The 22,035-nt window shown below is 36.6% G+C and overlaps 1 long non-coding RNA gene across 1 annotated transcript; it reads left to right on the forward strand.

The window, feature by feature from the left end:
• The first annotated feature begins 744 nt into the window (after positions 1-744).
• On the forward strand, positions 745-10,809 carry LOC115837267. Its single transcript, XR_004032320.1, has 4 exons — positions 745-1,295; positions 6,901-6,952; positions 8,577-8,666; positions 10,667-10,809. It is a non-coding gene; the product is annotated as an uncharacterized LOC115837267 (long non-coding RNA).
• Positions 10,810-22,035: the final 11,226 nt, after the last annotated feature.

Consider the following 22,035-nt stretch of genomic DNA (forward strand, 5'->3'; position numbering starts at 1 on the left):
TGCCTTGGTGAAGGGTGAGTATGGCTTTAAAAACTGCTGGTGGAGGAGCCTTGAAGGAAAGAACAGGATAGTAAATGCAATTGCTTGTCTCCTGAGAGTTAACTCACAGTCCAGATGTCCTACCGCCTATCTACCTGTAGTCTGAAGGCACTTTGTGAATAATAAAAGCATGTAAATGTTAATTCTTCTCATTTTCTCTTTCAATATTTTACAGTGTGTCAATGACAATTGCTATTGTTATTGGTAACAGTTTGGTGTCATACCAAAGGCTTTGGAGCAAAAAGAGCTTGTGTTTGAACTCCAGCTCCACCATTGTATGGTCTTAGACAAATGACTTAACCTCTTTAAGCCTTGATGTCCATACTGTAAAACGGGAGATAATAAAACCTACTTATTGTAAGAATATAATGACATTATTAACATATCTATTCTATTGCCTGATACATAGAATAAGCTCACAAATACTAGTTTTCCTATTTTAAAATGTTTTTAAAAAATTATAATCCATACGTCTTCTACTTCAGAAAGTATCTTAATACATAAAAGCAGTGATTTAGCAATATCAAATCAAAGTTTGAGAGCCAGAAGAACTTGGAGGACCATTGATTTTAAAGGTTTCTTTGTTTTTTATGAACAACAGGAATTTCCTCTTATGTCTTCAGAACGTTGAGTTTACCAGGAGGACAAGGTGACTGAGATACTCCTTTAAGCCCAGAAACTGAAGAAGGCAGCTATCAGGGATGGCTTGGAATGTTCTGCAAGATTTATATCAACTGTAGGTTGAAAAATCCTACTTATCCACTCTCCTTACTTTAGAGATGAGAAATTTGAATCTTAGAGAGTTTATGACTTATCCAATTGGTGATATTACTGAAAACCAAAAGCCAGTTTGCTTCCTAGTTGAATGTTCTTTCCATCATGCCATGTGGAGTTATTTTGAGTCAACCAGAAAATCTGCAAGGACATCAAAATAATGTTCTTTCTCCCTCTGACCTCAGTAATAACTGGTTAAAGATTTAGAATGCTTTAGAGTAAATCCTCAAAGCAGCTGCAGGTCCTCAATGTTCCAGAATAGATATTTTAAGTTCTCCAAATAAAAAATCCCAATAAAGACCTTCTTTTTGCAGTAACTAAAAAAGTTTCCAGCTCTCTTGTCACAAAGTGGCTATTGAGACTTCAAATGTCAGATGATCTCCTTTGAAGCAGCAAAACAGAGTGGATAGAACTCCAGGATGGATGTCAAAAAACTCTGTGATCCTAGTTCTAACTCAAATTTACCTTTTGTATGGTATGAGGTAAGCTTTAGATATCTCTGGATTTGAAGTTATTTTTGACTCTTATTTTTCTCACACACTGGTGTGTGTCCATATCTGGCCCAACAGCAAAACTTGGTGGTGCTATATTCAAACTATATCCAGAATCTGACCACTACTCACCACCGCCACTGCTACCACCTTCATCCAAACCATCACTGTCTCTTCTCTGGATAATGGAAGAAGCCTCCTAATGAGTCCGTCTCCCTGCTTCTCCCTTTCCTTCCCTGCACATCAGTAATTCCAGAGTTTGTCAGTGACACTTTCATAACGGACTTTTTCTTCACTTGGTAATCTCAATTTGTCCCTAAAAATCCTCCCACAAAGTAAAATGCCATTATGTGAAAAAGCATTTTTATGAATTTGAATTTAAAAACTTAGGAAGCATTTTATCCCAACCCAAGATACCCAAAGCATTTTTACAGATAGGAAAATATTTTAATGGAACAATAGAAATATTTTTCATTTATCATGACATTATATAAGTAATGAACATCAAATTGAAAATAAAATAGAGTTTGTTCATAAAATGTAATGACATGAAGGTTTATGTGATGGTGAGTGCTGGTTGGTGGGGGAGTGTTAAAGGCAGTTGTTCTTTGTAAGGTGTATTTTGCTCTCTGAACAATTTTGTTTATTAATGTTTCAACCATTTGGAGGATCATGGTTAACTTGCACTTACAGCACACTTAACATTTAAAGTTATAGCAGAGAAGACAATTTCAGTCAAAATAATAGCTGAAGATGAGAGCACTTGGAAAGATGTGAAAATTTATTTAGTACACAGAGACAGAAAAATTACAAAAGATGTTACCTCATCATCCCTCTCTCTAGTCGTACTTAGACAAAATGAAATACGTTTAGTTTATCCAAACATGGCACTCAGTTCAAATTTGTTCTGATATTCGATGATTAAGAACTGATGACTAAGAACTGTTAGAATAAAAATAGCATATTTTCCCAAAAGCTGCAGTGTCAAAATATCATGCTTATTTACTTTATATGTTTTAGAGTATCTATCTATCTGTGTGTGTGTGTGTGTGTGTGTATTTTAAAAGAAGTTGTTTGGAAAAGGGTAACTTCTCAAGAGACTTATGGCAAAAGATTGTTAACTAAATAGGTTCTGTGTGTGTAAGTCTGTGTTTACTGGTCTTTTTATCAAGGTTTCTAATTCTTTGTTTGGTGGTGTAGGACACTGCTGGCTTGTGTATAATCCAGGAATCAGAACATAGGGCAGAATGTCCACCTAACACAGTTTATGTTCAGTGAATACAACATGCATTTCTTGAGTTCCAGTTATATACCACGTATCCTGATAAAACAAGTCATACAAGAAAAGGGCTATTATCACCCTCAAGGACTCCTCAGCCTAGTTGGGGACGCAGTAGGTCGGTTGTATAAACTCTGTAATATTATGAGTACTGCAATACAGAATGTTCTGGGGCAGACAGGAGGGAGTCCCTAATTCTCCCCAGGGTAGGGTGGAATTGTCAAGGGGCAATATAGAAGAAGAAACATCTAAGGTGAACTTTGAAAGTTCAGATATCCGGAAATGGAGGGGAGGTGGAGCAGGGTTGTGGGCACTCTAGGCAGAAGGATTGTATTTACAAAGGAATAGAGTTGTGAAAAGAAACGTTTTCTTCAAGAAATAGGACCTCTCCATTAATAAACTTTCATCAACTCTGATTGTTCTTTGTTTCACATTGGCGCAACACCTACTGAGAGGTTGAATAAGGAGAAACATTGATCACCATCTCTATGTATAAGGATGTTGCGAAAGTATCATCACTATTTGGGTTATCTGTTGTTGCAAGACAATTCATCCCAAACTTAAAGGCATGAAACAACAACCATTTGATAATTGGATTAGTCCATTCTTACATTGCTATAAAGAAATACCTGAGACTGGGTAATTTATAAAGGAAAGAGGTTTAATTGGCTCACAGTTCTGCAGGCTGTACAGAAGCATGATGGTTTTGGCTTCAGGAAGCTTCCAATCATGGCAGAAGGAAAAACAGCAGGCACATCACATGGCAGGAACAGAAGCAAGAGAGAGAGCGGGGAGGCGCCACATACATTCCAATAACCAGATCTCACAATCCCACTCACTCACTGTCATGAGAACAGCAGCAAGAGGATGGCGCTAAACCATTCATGGACCACCTCCATGATTCAGTTACCTCCCACCAGGCCCCACCTTCAACATTGGGGATTACTATTTGACATGAGTTTTCGGTGGGGACAAAAACCCAGACCATATGAATTATGCTTATGAATTATGTGGGTTAGAAATTTGAACAAAGAAGAGTAGAGAGGACTTACCTCAACTTCATGGTATCTGGATACTCCCCTAGGAAGATTAGAACACTGGGAGTGACTCAAATGGATAGAGGTAGCTTCAATACCTGGAGACTGAAATCATCTGGAAGCTCCTTCACTCACATGTGTGGCACCTAGGCTGAGATAATTTGAAGGCTGGGTTCAACCAGAGCACCTACACAGAAATCCTCTAAGTTGTCTGAGCATCTCCCAGCATGGAGGCTGGATTCCAAGAGGGAGTGCCCTTAGAGGAAACACCCCAAACAACAAGAGTTCCAGGAGAACCAGATGGAAGCTGCATAGTCTTTCCTGAAGTAGCCTCAAATGTCATAGAGTGTTACTTTCCCCATATTCTATTTGTTGGAACACTTCCAGTTGAAGGAGAGATCTCATAAACCCTATTTCTATATCAGGAATATCAAAGGATTTGTAGCCATTTATTCAAATTGCTATATTTGTCACATTACAAAATGTTCATCTATTATACTATCATATTATCTCTACAGGTTTCTAGGGGAGAAATTTCTTTCTGGTGTAACTGTCAGGTAAAATAATTTTTTTTGAGAGATTGGTATATTTTTACTTTGCGGTCACTTGAATCTTTTAAATTTCTCCTTCAAATTTGGTGAACTTTGAATTTCTGTATAAGTTGTTATTTAAAATGTTTTTTAAGGAAGACAAAGTGTGTATAAACAACTAAAATCTGTTTGTAGGTGATTGTGGTTTGAATTTCATGTGTATTGGAAGTAAGGGCAGAAGGTGAAGATACGAAGACAGGCAAGGAGGGACTAGACCGGAAAGGCTATATGTGTCCTGCTAAGGACCGAGGCAGTGTAATTTACATAATTGTTATCTAGCTTTCATTTCACCATCTTTCTATCTTTTGTAATTTAAGCACTAGCTTTTACAAATTTCATTTCACCATCTTTCTATCTTTGTAATTTAAGCACTAGCTTTTACAAAATTGCTTATTGAGGTAAACTAGAGTAGAACTCCGTGGTGAAGGAGCCATTCTATTTTTTATTTTTAACATGTCATTGACTGAGATTTTTTGCAAAACATAAGAAATTACAAGAAAAATGAAATGAAAAAAGACATAAAAATACAAGTCCAACTTTTTATGAGATTCAACAGTTACAAAATTACTACATCATCTTGCTATATGGTTTCTTTTTTTTTTACTGAACTATAATTTATTTTATTTTTTTTTTTATTATTATACTTTAGGTTTTAGGGTACATGTGCACAATGTGCAGGTTTGTTACATATGTATCCATGTGCCATGTTGGTTTACTGCACCCATTAACTCGTCTTTTAGCATTAGGTGTATCTCCTACTGCTGTCCCTCCCCCCTTCCCCCACCCCACCACAGTCCCCGGAGTGTGATGTTCCCCTTCCTGTGTCCATGAGTTCTCATTGTTCAATTCCCACCTATGAGTGAGAACATGCGGTGTTTGGTTTTTTGTCCCTGCGATAGTTTACTGAGAATGATGGTTTCCAGTTTCATCCATGTGCCTACAAAGGACATGAACTCATCATTTTTTATGGCTGCATAGTATTCCACGGTGTATATGTGCCACATTTTCTTAATCCAATCTATTGTTGTTGGACATTTGGGTTGGTTCCAAGTCTTTGCTATTGTGAATAGTGCCGCAATAAACAACGTGTGCATGTGTCTTTATAGCAGCATGATTTATAGTCCTTTGGGTATATACCCAGTAATGGGATGGCTGGGTCAAATGGTATTTCTAGTTCTAGATCCCTGAGGAATCGTCACACTGACTTCCACAATGGTTGAACTAGTTTACAGTCCCACCAACAGTGTAAAAGTGTTCCTATTTCTCCACATCCTCTCCAGCACCTGTTGTTTCCTGACTTTTTAATGATGGCCATTCTAACTGGTGTGAGATGGTATCTCATTGTGGTTTTGATTTGCATTTCTCTGATGGCCAGTGATGATGAGCATTTTTTTCATGTGTTTTTTGGCTGCATAAATGTCTTCTTTTGAGAAGTGTCTGTTCATGTCCTTTGTCCACTTTTTGATGGGGTTGTTTGTTTTTTTCTTGTAAATTTGTTTGAATTCATTGTAGATTCTGGTTATTAGCCCTTTGTCAGGTGAGTAGATTGCGAAAATTTTCTCCCATTTTATATGTTGCCTGTTCACTCTGATGGTAGTTTCTTTTGCTGTGCAGAAGCTCTTTAGTTTAATTAGATCCCATTTGTCAATTTTGGCTTTTGTTGCCATTGCTTTTTGTGTTTTAGACATGAAGTCCTTGCCCATGCCTATGTCCTGAATGGTATTGCCTAGGTTTTCTTCTAGGGTTTTTATGGTTTTAGGTCTAACAAGTAAGTCTTTAATCCATCTTGAATTAATTTTTGTATAAGGTGTAAGGAAGGGATCCAGTTTCAGCTTTCTACATATGGCTAGCCAGTTTTCCCAGCACCATTTATTAAAGAGGGAATCCTTTCCCCATTTCTTGTTTTTGTCAGGTTTGTCAAAGATTAGATAGTTGTAGATATGCGGCATTATTTCTGAGGGCTCTGCTCTGTTCCATTGATCTATGTCTCTATTGTGGTACCAGTACCATGCTGTTTTGGTTACTGTACCCTTGTAGTATAGTTTGAAGTCAGGTAGAGTGATGCCTCCAGCTTTGTTCTTTTGGCTTAGGATTGACTTGGCGATGCGGGCTCTTTTTTGGTTCCATATGAACTTTAAAGTAGTTTTTCCAATTCTGTGAAGAAAGTCATTGGTAGCTTGATGGGGATGGCATTGAATCTATAAATTACCTTGGGCAGTATGGCCATTTTCACGATATTGATTCTTCCAACCCATGAGCATGGAATGTTCTTCCACTTGTTTGTATCCTCTTTGATTTTATTGAGCAGTGGTTTGTAGTTCTTCTTGAAGAGGTCCTTCACATCCCTTGTAAGTTGGATTCCTAGGTATTTTATTCTCCCTGAAGCAATTGTGAATGGGAGTTCACTCATGATTTGGCTCTCTGTTTGTCTGTGATTGGTGTACAAGAATGCTTGTGATTTTTGTACATTGATTTTGTATCCTGAGACTTTGCTGAAGTTGCTAATCAGCTTAGGGAGATTTTGGGCTGAGACAATGGGGTTTTCTAGGTATACAATCATGTCATCTGCAGAGAGGGACAATTTGACTTCCTGTTTTCCTAATTGAATACCCTTTATTTCCTTCTCCTGCCTGATTGCCCTGGCTATATGGTTTCTAAATGTTTGCCTTTAATTTCTGTATTTATCTCAGGTTGGCAACAAATGATTCATGGACCACCACTCATCTACAGACCAGACATTAAGTAACTATGCCCTAGAGGAATCGCCACACTGACTTCCACAATGGTTGAACTAGTTTACAGTCCCACCAACAGTGTAAAAGTGTTCCTATTTCTCCACATCCTCTCCAGCACCTGTTGTTTCCTGACTTTTTAATGATGGCCATTCTAACTGGTGTGAGATGGTATCTCATTGTGGTTTTGATTTGCATTTCTCTGATGGCAGAGAAAGAGTTTATGGAGAAAGAATCTCATTTTTTCATACCTTGATCTCTTACCCCAAAACACAATTGCAATATACCCTGGGTATATTGCACCTCAGTCATTTTTCCAGCTTGTTTTTTGTTTGTTTTATCAAACCTTGCATACAGCTTTCACTCAGTGATTTATGCAGAAAGGTTGGATTGCTCCAAATTGTCTGGGGATTTATTGGTGTCTTGCCCATTGTTTAGCCTCAGCTGGTATTCCAGGCCTGGAACAAGTCTTCTGGTACTTAAGCAATGGCATATGCACACAATGCTCATAATTTGTAGGCAGTCTTGTCCTTCATCCCACACTGCCTGCATTAAAAGATAAAGAGAAAATGGATCTATTTGAATTCTGTATGGGATGAAAGTAGAAGGTGGTTATACGTTGATGCCGTATTATATTTGCCAAAAGAAAATTCTAAAAATATCATGTCTATAGAAAAATGTGTGTAGCTGAAGTATTTTTCTTTTAATAAAGTGACTGAATTATTGCTAGAGTTTTGTGGTAGACTACATGCTACATGGATACTTTCCAAACTCCTTTTCCAAGAAGGAGAAAATAATGAAGTTTCAATTTATATCAGAAGAATTTGCCAATCTTGGATGCCTCTTGAGGTTTGGCAACATGAGATTTGCATAACATTTTCCAAAGTGCATTTCAAGGGATTGGACTTTCTTATCCTGATTCTCATCCTTCAATAGACAGTTTCTTAGAATAAGACATTAATGAGAAAACTATGGTATACTAGCCCAGCAAACACAAGTATATTATCAACTTGTTTACAGGTTAGTTTCCCTAAATGTAATTGTTAACTCTTATTGTATATTGAAAACCTGGAGGAATTTTTAAGATGCTGGTGCCTGGGTCTTATTCCCAAACCTGAGTTCATTGTTCTGGAATAGAAGCTGGGCATGGACATTTTTTAAAAGCTCATATAGTAATTCTACTGTTCCTCAAGGTTAAGAATCACTGTCTAAAACTAATGCAATGATGGAAGAGTCAATATAACTGGGGTCAAATTCTAGTCTCATTATGTTACAAGAAAATATTGCTTCAATAATTGATGAAACTAATATATCAGTTTAATAAATTTATGGTTATATGTAAATACCCAATCCATTTGAGAAATCGAAATATGACAAAGTAATTTACTGAGCACCATTATAGAATAAGTATATTTTCCAGTTGATATGGTTTGGCTGTGTGTCCCCACACAAATCTCACCTTGAATTGTAATCCCCATGTGTTGGGGGAGGGCATGGTGAAAGGTGATTGAATCATGGAGGCGGATTTCCCCATCACTGTTCTTGTGATCGTGAGTGAGTTCTCATGAGATCTGGTCGTTTGAAAGTGTGTGGCACTTCCCCCTTCGCACTCTCTTTCTCCTTCTCTACCATAGTAAGATGTGCTTGCTTCTCCTTCGCCTTTCACCATGATTGTAAGTTTCCTGAGGCCTCCCAGTCATGATTCCTGTTAAGCTTGCAGAACGGTGAGTCAATTAAACCTCTTTTCTTTATAAATTACCCAGTCTCAGGTAGTTTTTATAGCAATGTGAAAAAGCCTAATACACCAGCTTGTTCTCACAATATTAAGGCAATTATTATTACAATTTTTAGAATTAAAGACATTCAGGTACAAACAGCTCTTGAAAATGGTCTAGTGTCATTTTTAAAAATGGAAGAGCAGAAGGTCATATCTTGAGCTTTTTAGTTTGAAGTCTAATATCATTTTATTTATTGAATACTTAATATTTTGAAGTAAATGATTGTTTTCCACTAATACTTTTGGCTCAAATTATGCCCCTTCTACCACCAGCCACCACCTCCCCCAAAATCAATCGGTTCTGAATTAAAACTTTGGCTTTTGAGTTATTCTTAATTTTCCCCTGGTCCATTTCTAACTTTAAGCATTTTCTCCCATTGTTTCCCATTTGAACATGGCTTCTTGTGGGCTACCTTCTGGTACAGAAATCTGGCTTCAGGGGTGAATTCCTTGGTCCTTTAACTTGTTGGGTTTTTTTGTTTGTTTTGTTTTGTTTTGAACCTGACTGCTTTTGCCTTGGGAAAACCACTCTATAAAACACCTGTGGCCTGGTGCGGTGGTTCACGCCTGCAATCCCAGCACTTTGGGAGGCCGAGGTGGGCGGAATACAGGGTTAGGGGTTCAAGACCAGCCTGACCAAAATGGTGAAACCCCATTTCTATTAAAAATACAAAAATTAGCCAAGCATGGTGGCACGTGCCTGTAGTCTCAGCTACTCAGGAGGTGGAGGCAGGAGAATCGCTTGAATCCGGGAGGCGAAGGTTGCAGTGAGCCGAGATCAGGCCATTGCACTCCAGCTTGGGTGACAGAGCGAGACACTGTCTCAAAAAACAAAACAAAAAAAAAACACCTGCCACACACAAGTTCTAACTAAAAGCATGGATAAGACAGTCAAAATCTTAACACTTAAATGACATTACTTCATCTTCTAAATGAGATCCCCATTTTATACGAGCACAAATTCAAATAAAACTGAATAAGGTAACCATCAATGACACAGCCAAACATATAAATTTCCATGTTGCTTCCTTTACATTTCCACTTCTGCATAGGGCAAATAGAAATGCTAAAAACAGAAATTTTAACCTCTATCTTCCATCATTAACAGGGCATGGGGATTATTCACGTGTTTGTTGTTTTAGTTGGTGAATGTGTTGTTTATGAGATCCCTACAATAGGATAAAATTGCCTTAAGAGCTAGTTAGCTTCTTAAAAAAACAAACACCCTTTCATGGTCACTAACTAAAACACCAGCTGTGCTTCCCAAATGCACACCACTGGTCACAAATAAAGCAAGGAAATATAATTGCAGTGGCACAACCAATTGACATTACCAGGAAAACACAATCATAACCAAGACACCACCAGCTGCCAACACGCTAAAAAAGTTTTGACAGGCACATGTATCTCTCGTTAGTTGAACGTAAAATTCTCCATTGCTAATGATTACTATGCAAGTCACAGTTAGTGTGTTATTTTTAATTTAATTTTTAATTGACAAGTAATTATATCTATAATGGGGTGCAGTATGATGTTTTCATATATGTTTACATTGTGGAATATTGATCTCATTTATATGTAAAATCTAAAAAAGTCAAACCATGGAAGTAGGGAGTAGAATGTTAGGTTACCAAAGACTGAGTGGGTAGGGTGGGGAAAGGGGAGATTTTGATCAAAGGGTACAAAGTTTCAGTTTGACAGGAGGAATACATTTTAGTAATCTATTGCACAGCACGGGAATTATAGTTAGTAATATGTATTGTGTATTTCAAAATTGTCAAAAAAAGTAGATTTTAAATGTACCCATCACAAAAAAGGTTAAATATGTGAGATGGTGGATGTATTAACTAGTGTCTTATTTTTAAATAATACATGTTACTCTGAAGTCAAGTTTTTGTAATCTAAAATGTTACGAATATTTAAAAATATTTTCAATTATTTGATCAGTGCACACAACCTGGAGCAAAGAAATGTCAACGTAGACTTGAAAGCCTCAACAAACATCTATACATTCAAAATTCAGAGGATAATTGCAGACTTACACGTTAAATGATGCCACAGGCTTGTGGTGAATGTACAAATCTAATTCCCTAAACCTATGATACTACAGCTGACCCTTGAACACCATGGGTTTGGACTGCACGGTTTCAGTTATACACGATGTTTTTCAACCAAACACAGATCAAAAATACAGTATTTGTGGGATATGGAACTTACCTATGTGGAAGGCTGACTTTTCTTATACTTTGGTTCCATGGGGCTAACTGCAAGACTTGAGTATGCTTGTATTTTGGTATACTCAGGCCAGCGCCCTGGAATCAATTCCCTGCATATACCCGAGGATGGCTGCATTTAGATAATCGGATCATTACAATGCCATTTGTTATGCAAAGAACAGCTTCTATAATTTGTGAAATTTCAGTGAAAAATAAAATATAAAGATTTCACTCTATTAAACTCTATTATTACTAAGAAAATGAGAGCTGAGTCTCAAAGGTAGTTAATACAATGTATTGATCCAGCAGAAATAGTTATTCCTATGAGTGTCAAAATGATTAGTCAATTTGTTATTAAATCAGCCTCACTAATTATTTTAGATATTATAAACAGAAGTGATTTTCAATTTTCAACCCAACCAGATGTTATTGGCGTGCATCAAACACAGATAAGAGTGAATCTACTCAGAAGAAAATCAAGGAGAATATAGCTAAAAATATGCTATGAGGCTAATGTTCTGTTTAAAGAAAGGCTTATTTGATATTTCTATAGTGTTAAATGACATTTTCCTGAAAAAAATTGTTAAATTTTAAATAGATTATATAATGTAATACCAAAATTATTTCAATAACGTTATTAGAAATATGCTTTTTTTTTTGAGACGCAGTCTCACTCTGTCACCTAGGCTGCAGTGCAGTGGTGTGATCTCAGCTCACTGCAACCTCTGCCTCCTGAGTTCAAGCAATTCTCCTGCCTCAGCCTCCCAAGTAGCTGGGATTCCAAGTGTGCACCTCCATGCCCAGCTAATTTTTGTGTTTTCAGTAGAGACGGGGTTTCACCATGTTGGCCAGGCTGGTCTCGAACTCCTGACCTCAAGTGATCCTTCCGCCTCAGCCTTCCAAAGTGTTGGGATTACAGGCATGAGCCACCACACCTGGCCAGAAATATGCATATTTTTGATTTTGCATTTTCTAGTCCATGTTTTCCATCATAAAATAGATTTTTCCAAAAATTGAATTATTTATAAAAATTTTAAAAATACCCTTCATCTTTAGAATGTATTTTTTGAATTATCATTCGTTATACCGGAAGATACTTACTTTAAGAAACACATAATTTTCTTATTAATATTCTATAATAAATTTCTTAGGCTCATTGTTCTTTAATATATAGGCAAAAATATTTAGTGATTTCTTAAACAATCGGGTCCAAATACTGCCTTAATTTCTTTTCCTACCAATGAATTCATTCCCTTAAAACCAGAGAGATTCCACTTTTCTACACACATTCCCCAAGAAACTGAATATTTTAGGCTTACCACAAAACAGACAGCAATAAAATTATAAAAACAGAGATGTACAACCATGACTCCAGAGGTCTCAAAATGTCGCTAACAGGGGATGCCTGACAGTAAGGCAAACTAAGCTCGCTAGATATTCAGCTTCTTACCACAAACACATTAAAAAATCATGAATAGAAGAAAGATAAAATATTTAAATAAAGACATTTTAATTACATACATTAGCTCAAAAGAAAAAAAAAGTGAAACATCTAAGCCAGAAGGATTAAATACATTTATATTCTGGCCACTTCTGGGGGAGTTGCATCCTGTTCTAGGTTTGGGACACTAGAGTTCTAATATTTTTAAGGACACAAAAGATGATTCTTCTAGCATGTGAAGACAGAAGAAACTGGAACTGAACCCCTTACATAAAACCTAGAGTGTTTCAGATCTGTACTATCCTTAATAGGAGAATAGAAAAAATGCCACAGAATGATCCGAGTAAGCAGCACTATAGCTCATCTTGCTCAAGAGCTATTTAATGAAAAGAGAATAAGAGTCATAGGAGAAATCAAAATTCCAATAAAGATGTGAGCCCAGGGCTTTCTTATTTCAAAGCTCTTGATTTTTGCTTTGGTCTCTGCTGGCCTTCCTTTCTCTGAATTGTCTTTATATTATGTAGAGTAAAGAGAGTTTTATTCTTGAACCCAGAAGCAAAGCTATACACAAACTATTTTTACAACTCTTTTTTAAGACATGCCACCCTATCAGCCTTGCTAAATTCTTTTTTTGGAATGATATGGCATTCCTCCTGTTTTTCCTGCAATTATTTTCTAGCATAGATCTCAAAGATCTGCAAACTAGTAAACAACAAACCTAAAGCAGTAAAAACTTCAGACCCCTGCCTCCAAGCTTAATTAAGTCGGAAATTGAATTCCATTATGTCATGGGATATGCCCTAGAGAATTTTATTGATTCTCCCCTCTACCCCCAAATGCACTTGAGCTAAAAGGCATCTTTGCAATCACAAAGCATCCCAGCCTGGAGAAAGCTATATTTTGAGAAAGAATGTAGGTAGATATTCATATTAGATGTGGGAATCAAAGTCACCTTAAGTACAATCTTGGTGTTACACTTGTGTTGTAAAAAAACGGGAAGTTGGGGATGAACTTGTTCATGGAGCTCAGAATTATTTGCTGTTTGACCAATATTGTACCATACAAGCAGTGTTATCTGTAAAACTATACATTCAGGTATTAAATATGTATAAAAGGTAAGAGGATTGTTCTTTTATTGTGCACACATTTCCATGAGCCGCAAAGATGAGAATGTGATGGATGTAATAATACAGACATCAAATTTGTGGTTGTGTGGGGAATATTCACTGCACCCACTGGAATTGATTCTAGGCCAAAATCTGTAAGTACTAGATGTAAGCATCTAGAGACCATCTTATTTTATTCCTAGTAACTGGCATTTCTTCCCACCAGGGTTTATCCTGAAGCTGATGATTGAAAAATGAATCCTCAAATGTAACATAACTGTTAAATAAACCCACCCAATAAACTAATTGAAATATAATAACACAGTTTACAGGAATTAATTCTAGAGTAATTTACAAGCTGGGGAAACTTAAATCAGGGACCCTAATCCAAAAGCAATATGAAATAGAATGGTGTTTTCTAAATCATAGTTGTTATAATAACACTTTTATGATTTTTCCATGTATAATTTCTGAACTATATTTAATATTTTATTTAAAATCTACTCATTCTTTTTGTTAAGTACACTTATTTTAAGAAGAACTTTCGTACTTCTGCCATATGTAAAAGTGGTGTCACCTGCTGTTCCATATTTGATGATCCACAAACATCTGTGACACTATTCACAGCTGCAGTTTTAGGTAAGGATGTCTCACTACTTGTGAAACCCAGAAGGCTGCCAAGTCTATCCAGTGGTGCCTTTCAGCATGCTGCTGGGTTAGTGTACATGATGAACAGACAGCTTATTGAATGGGGTCTGGGATGTCAAAGGAGCCAAGGTTACATGCCACCTAAAGTCATCTCGCATACTATCTCTAGTATGGATACCATCAAAAGAAAAGAGACCTCAATTAGGAGTTCAGAAACCTAGGTTTCTGAGGCTAGTCCCAGTTCTACTAATAACTTACCTTGCCTTCGAGAAAGTCACATACCTCTCTGGGACTTCTCGTTTGTAAAATGAGAACAAACTCTGCCCTGCCTCCTCCAGAGCATGATTTTTAGGATTAGATGAGATGGTCTGGTAGAAGTGCTTTGGAGATTCTAAAATGCAAGCTATACATAAGCGAACCTTATTGTGTGTGCTTCTGCAAGCATGAAATGCCTGGTCAATGACTGGCAATGGGTGCACTTGAAAACATGTTGGAAATTTTGAAGTGATATAAAAATGAAGTGTTATTACTGTTTTCTGGCCGCAACTTTTTTTTTTTTTTTGGCGCAAGCACAAAGTCAGCCAGCATTCATGCACTCTGTGGGTCTCATAACAGAACAAAGTGTACCTGTGTTTTCAAGACTTTAATCTTTGCAGCACAACTCTGTAATAACAATTAATGTATATTAAGCATCACTGTCTCACTGCTATTTCTGCCATCTTGTACAAGATTCCCTTGCTATGCTACACGATCTTCCACCATGTATGTTTTTGCATTTCTCCCTTCTCACCTCCACTCTTCTCCACTCCACTTCTCTTGATTTCCATTTATTTCTTCCTCAGATTTTGTTTAGCTTATTTTTTTCTTTTATTTTTGTCTGTTATGAGTCCACACTCAGTATCCTACATTGCATCTCTTGTTCATCGACATATTTTCCCAAGTAGAGAGTTAACTCTCTAAATACTGTTTACAGCTGCCAATGTAAACATAAAGGAATATAATACTTAATAAAAATATAAGTAATGTATAAATAATAAAAATACAACTCAAAATTATTGAGAACTTACTATGTGCTACGCACTTTTTTATGTGATTTATACAAATGAACCCATTTAATCCTCTTAAAAGTACTTTGATCTAAGTTTTATTATTTTATCCATTTTATATATAAGGAAATAGAAGCCCAGAGACATTACATATATTACCCAAAATTACATAGCTGTTAAGTATTAGAGCCAAAGTTCAAACTCTGACATTTTTACTCCAGAGTTTATGCTCTTAATATTATGATACAATGCACCCAAAACATGTGAAAACTGCTCCTATTAAATCTCAGGAACACACGCTACTCATTCTCTCAAAACAAATACTATGGAGAATTATATTCCATGAAAAATGGCTTCATGCCAGTAATAAGAAAACAAAAAGTACAGAGATGGTCCTAAATAGATTGCAATACAATTGGAGAAAGAAAGGTGAATCTAATGAATGAAACTTCATTTTATGTCGCTAATATCTTTTGAATTTAAATGGAGGTTTCGAGTTCTTTCACAAATAAACAATGGCATAGACATTTTCCTTTCATCTAAAGTAATGAGTTTGGCTGTGTTTTTCAACAAATGTTAAAAATAGAAAGTAAGACACATTGTATATATATTCTTTTTTTACCTAATTACCAGTTTGTAAAGGAAAAGTGTTGAATAGGTAATTCAAAGTTTCAGAGAATTGAAATTGATGCTGGAAAGTAATTTTGTACAATTATGATTAACTTTTTCAATGGAAGCGTGTGTGTGTGTGTGTGTGTGTGTCTACCATCTGCAATCTGCTGCTCCAAAGAGAGGGCACCTACGACTTGTCTAGGATAGTCTACACTCAGTCAATAAATGTTGACAAAATTTATGACAGTCAAATATAGATAAAACAATTCTCTAAGTTCTATTAGTAACACGTTTTATACACATTAACTTGCAATTTGGATAGATAACTTCCTAGAAAAATATTTTTTAATGACAAACTCATCTATGCAAACCAGAAAAGGTGTTAGAAAGCTGAGTTAAGACAGGGAAAAGGTGAAAACAATTATCTATCTTTAGAGCATAAAAAATAATCATGATGTAAATTAGATTCTTTAGATAGGGAATAAATTAGCATTCACCCTTAAATAATAGCTTAAAAGCAGACTACCTTCATAACTTCAGAAGTAAGGCAGGATGAACACATCCATTTGCTTTGACACATTGGACAGATTGAAGTGTGCAATGATCAGAAAGGTTGATGGTGGTTAGAGCCTAAGCTTGTTTTTCTATCTTCCTTTCTCATGCTGTCTTCACGGGAGAGTGTGATATGTATTGATCTTTCTTCGCTAGTGGGCTTTCTTCTTACTGCTCTTCTTTGAGAGCGCTTAATTCTTTCATAAGTTATCACACTCCAACAAAGGAACAACCCAACCAAAGTATAATAATTCTGCTGTATGTGGGAAAGCATGTTTGCTTTGAAGAATTCTTCGTAGCTTGCCAGAAAGCCTTTCTCACAAAAGAGAAAGTTATTTCTACTAGGTTGAGTTTATGTGTTTTTGTCTTATGTTTCTAGATACTTAATATGAACTTGAGAAACTTTGAGAAGTTTGGAATTTCCTGAATTATGTGTGATTCAGGAAAATAAACAAAATTTATCTAATTCAGACACGAAGACATGATTAACTTTAGAGAACTTGTTGACATTTTCAATGCGCACATCAAGGATTAGAAGATATATAAGGTAGGAAGTAAATGTCAGGAGAGAACAATTGTGGTTTGCTAAACACTGCATAAAGCATAGGTTTTGTGCTGTTTATACATCTTTGCAGCTTTTTTTGAGCTCATAAAATCATGAAGTGTCCTGAGCTGAATTAATAGATGTTCTGTGTGGGTGTAAGGAAGTCATTTTAAAAGTATCATCTTGCAAGATGTTTAGTTTTTAATTATCAATGACAAAGAAGAATAGGGACAAGATTACCTCATTTACCACTAGGTAATCTTTCATTTTAACACATTTAAAATGTTTTCATTTGGCATCTACAGCCAGACTAAATGGTGGGCATCTATACAGAGGGCTTAGATTCAAAGGTAGAGACATCTATATTTTCAGGACTGGAACTTACTACCCACATTTAAACTGATTTTATAATATCGAATATATATTACACACCTGGTAGTGAACACTGGAGTAATTTAATATAGTGTCTCCCCATTATAAAAACCTATTACTTAGAAAGCTAAATTTCCCATGGAATTCTGTGCAAACATCTTTCTTTAGTGTCACTCTTTTTGCCTTGCTTTAGAGGATTAAAGACGTTGTAATACATAATCTGATTATGTCAGAATATATGAGTCTTTTCTCATTCTTTCAAACTTTGATATAATAGTTTCTTCTTTTAAGCTTTTTAAACTATATGATACTCAATAAAAAAATTCACAGCTGAATTTCTCTTTTTATTTTCATTTTTGAGATGGAGTCTCTCTCTTTCACCCAGTTCAGTGGTGTGATCTCAGCAACCTCCACCTTCTGGGTTCAAGAGATTCTCCTGCTTCAGCCTCCCAAGTAGCTGGGACCACAGGCACGCTTGCCATGACATCTGGCTAATTTTTGTATTTTTAGTAGAGACAGGCTTTCACCATGTTGGCCAAACTGCTCTTCAAACTCCTGACCTCAGGTGATCCACCGGCCTTGGTCTCCCAAAATGCTGGGATTACAGGTGTGAGGCACTGTGCCCAGCCCACAGCTGAATTTCTATGCAGCAAAATTTCAATCAATATTTTACTCTAGTTCTTGTTCACTGTTCCAATTGATAATTGATAATAGTTTTAAAAGGTGAAGGGTATGGAAAGGAGAGAATAGAGTAGAAATTAAAACAGGACCCTCCACATTTGAACATTCAAGAATATTCTAGAAACTTAGGTGGTTATAAATATTTTCATTCTCCTCATTAGGAAATATTTATTTAGATTTTGGATTCGAGAGCTCTTTTTCTCGTTGTGAATTTTGCATATTTTATGTGGCTCCCAGTTAAACGTTCTTCAGGAATTTGGAATGTTCTTTAGGATTTCCTACATAATTCGTGGGCTGCTTGTTAAATGAAATACTGAGTTGAGAGACCTATTGTGCAGCTTGAACATTTTATAAAAATAGGATATGAAACTATGGGTTTGAGGATAAATGATACAATTAAATTCATGGGAATGCTAGGGATACTGCCAGCTTGGGAGGATAATTTACAGCATGTCTTTAAAGGATGTGTAGACTCTGCCTATTAGCCTATTATCTAATTTTATTACCAATCAATTAATGTTGACCTTTCCAGTTGTTGTTAATGGTGGTGACAGGACAGTTAATAAAAGGGTTGGATGAGAGAAGTGTAGCAGGCATAGAAGTTTAGGTAAGAATAGGTTTCGGCCTGAAAAACTAAGAATGTCTGGTACATACAACTTCAAACTCAATAGTGCGTTCTATAAATATTCATAATTATTTTACATAAGGCGATCAGCCATAGTTAAATCAGTTTTTCTCTCTTTCTTCCCCATGTATCTCCATTCCCCATCCTCTTTCCTCTCCCCATCATAAGCAAAAACTTCTTAATGTTTACCGTATATCTTTTTGGTTTGGAGCTCTTAGTTTCTTACATTTTTTAGCCAAAACTACACATTTTAAAGTATATTGAAGTATAACATACATACAGGAAAGCATGCAAAGTGTACTGAAGAATGGCTGCAAACTGAACACACCTGTGTTGCCAGCACCCACATCAAGAAATGTAACGTTTTCAGCACCCCAGCTGCCTCCTAAAGCCCCTTCCCAGGCACTCCCACAAAGGGGATCCAATCACCATGAATTCAAACACCCAAATTAGTTTTGAACCTTGTATACATGGAACCATATGAGATACACTCTTTTGTGACTGCTAAACATTGTCTGTGAGATTTATCCAGATGATTAGTTTCAGCAGTAGTTTTATCTGATTATTTCTGCATAGTTGTCTGCAGTATGGATATACCATACTTTACTTACCCATTTTATTCTTGTTGGATGTTGAGATGTTTCCCAGGTGGCTATTACCAATGCTACCTGTGCATTTAGTTCGGTAAACACATGTCAATATTTCTCCTAGCTATCTACTAGGCGTATAGTTGTTGTTTCATAGTGTATGCACATATGCACTTGTTGAGCTTTAGGAGATACTGTCAAAGAATTTTTCAAAGTGGTTTGTTGATTTATGCTCTCATAAAAGTGTGTTCAATACCTAGAACTGTCAGCTTTTTAACTTTGTCCATTTTAGTGTCTGTGCAGTAGTATTTTATTGTGGAGTTTATTTTATTTTATTTTTTTAATTTTATTATTATTATACTTTAAGTTTTAGGGTACATGTGCACAACGTGCAGGTTTGTTACATACGTATCCATGTGCCATGTTGGTGTGCTGCACCCATTAACTCGTCTTTTAGCATTAGGTATATCTCCTAATGCTATCCCTCCCCCCTGCCCCCACCCCACAACAGTCCCTGGTGTGTGATGTTCCCCTTCCTGTGTCCATGTGTTCTCATTGTTCAATTCCCACCTATGAGTGAGAACATGCGGTGTTTGGTTTTTTGTCGTTGTGATAGTTTGCTGAGAATGATGGTTTCCAGTTTCATCCATGTCCCTACAACGGACATGAACTCATCATTTTTTATGGCTGCATAGTATTCCATGGTGTATATATGCCACATTTTCTTAATCCAGGCTATCGTTTTTGGACATTTGGGTTGGTTCCAACTCTTTGCTATTGTGAATAGTGCTGCTATAAACATTTGTGTGCATGTGTCTTTATAGCAGCATGATTTATAATCCTTTGGGTATATACCCAGTAATGGGATGGCTGGGTCAAATGGTATTTCTAGTTCTAGATCCCTGAGGAATCGCCACACTGCCTTCCACAATGGTTGAACTAGCTTACAGTCCCACCAACAGTGTAAAAGTGTTCCTATTTCTCCACATCCTCTCCAGCACCTGTTGTTTCCTGATTTTTTAATGATGGCCATTCTAACTGGTGTGAGATGGTATCTCACTGTGGTTTTGATTTGCATTTCTCTGATGGCCAGTGATGATGAGCATTTTTGCATGTGTTTTTTGGCTGCATAAATGTCTTCTTTTGAGAAATGTCTGTTCATATCCTTCGCCGACTTTTTGTGGGGTTGTTTGTTTTTTTCTTGTAAATGTGTTTGTGTTCGTTGTAGATTCTGGATATCAGCCATTTGTCAGATGAATAGGTTACAAAAATATTCTCCCATTCTGTAGGTTGCCTGTTCACTCTGATGGTAGTTTCTTTTGCTGTGCAGAAGCTCTTTAGTTTAATTAAATCCCATTTGTCAATTTTGGCTTTTGTTGCCATTGCTTTTGGTGTTTTAGACATCAAGTCCTTGTCCACGCCTATGTCCTGAATGGTATTGACTAGGTTTTCTTCTAGGATTTTTATGGTTTTAGATCTAACAAGTAAGTCTTTAATCCATCTTGAATTAATTTTTGTATAAGGTGTAAGGAAGGGATCCAGTTTCAGCTTTCTACATATGGCTAGCCAGTTTTCCCAGCACCATTTATTAAATAGGGAATCCTTTCCCCATTGCTTGTTTTTGTCAGGTTTGTCAAAGATCAGATAGTTGTAGATATGTGGCATCATTTCTGAGGGCTCTGTTCTGTTCCATTGGTCTATATCTCTGTTTTGGTACCAGTACCACACTGTTTTGGTTACTGTAGCCTTGTAGTATAGTTTGAAGTCAGGTAGCGTGATGCCTCCAGCTTTGTTCTTTTGGCTTAGGATTGACTTGGCTATGCGAGCTCTTTTTTGGTTCCATATGAACTTTCAAGTAGTTTTTTCCAATTCTGTGAAGAAAGTCATTGGTAGCTTGATGGGGATGGCATTGAATGTATAAATTACCTTGGGCAGTATGGCCATTTTCACGATATTGATTCTTCCTACCCATGAGCATCGAAGGTTCATCCATTTGTTTGTATCCTCTTTTATTTCATTGAGCAGTGGTTTGTAGTTCTCCTTGAAGAGGTCCTTCACATCCCTTGTAATTTGGATTCCTAGGTATTCTATTGTCTTTGAAGCAATTGTGAATGGGAGTTCACTCATGATTTGGCTCTCTGTTTGTCTGTTATTGGTGTATAAGAATGCTTGTGATTTTTGCACATTGATTTTGTATCCTGAGACTTTGCCGAAGTTGCTTATCAGCTTAAGGAGATTTTGGGCTGAGACAATGGGGTTTTCTAGATATACAATCATGTCATCTGCAAACAGGGACAATTTGACTTCCTCTTTTCCTAATTGAATACCCTTTATTTCCTTCTCCTGCCTGATTGCCCTGGCCAGAACTTCCAACACTATGTTGAATAGGAGTGGTGAGAGAGGGCATCCCTGTCTTGTGCCCATTTTCAAATGGAATGCTTCCAATTTTTGCCCATTCAGTATGATATTGGCTGTGGGTGTGTCATAGATAGCTCTTATTATTTTGAGATATGTCCCATCAATACCTAATTTATTGAGAGTTTTTAGCATGAAGGGTTGTTGAATTTTGTCAAAGGCCTTTTCTGCATCTGTTGAGATAATCATGTGGTTTTTGTCTTTGGTTCTGTTATATGCTGGATTACATTTATTGATTTGCGTATGTTGAACCAGCCTTGCATCCCAGGGATGAAGCCCACTTGATCATGGTGGATAAGCTTTTTGATGTGCTGCTGGATTCGGTTTGCCAGTATTTTATTGAGGATTTTTGCATCAATGTTCATCAAGGATATTGGTCTAAAATTCTTTTTTGGTTGCGTCTCTGCCAGGCTTTCGTATCAGGATGAAGCTGGCCTCATAAAATGTGTTAGGGAGGTTTCCCTCTTTTTC

Source organism: Nomascus leucogenys, chromosome 11, assembly GCF_006542625.1.
Source record: "Nomascus leucogenys isolate Asia chromosome 11, Asia_NLE_v1, whole genome shotgun sequence".
Taxonomy (NCBI): Eukaryota; Metazoa; Chordata; class Mammalia; order Primates; family Hylobatidae; genus Nomascus; species Nomascus leucogenys.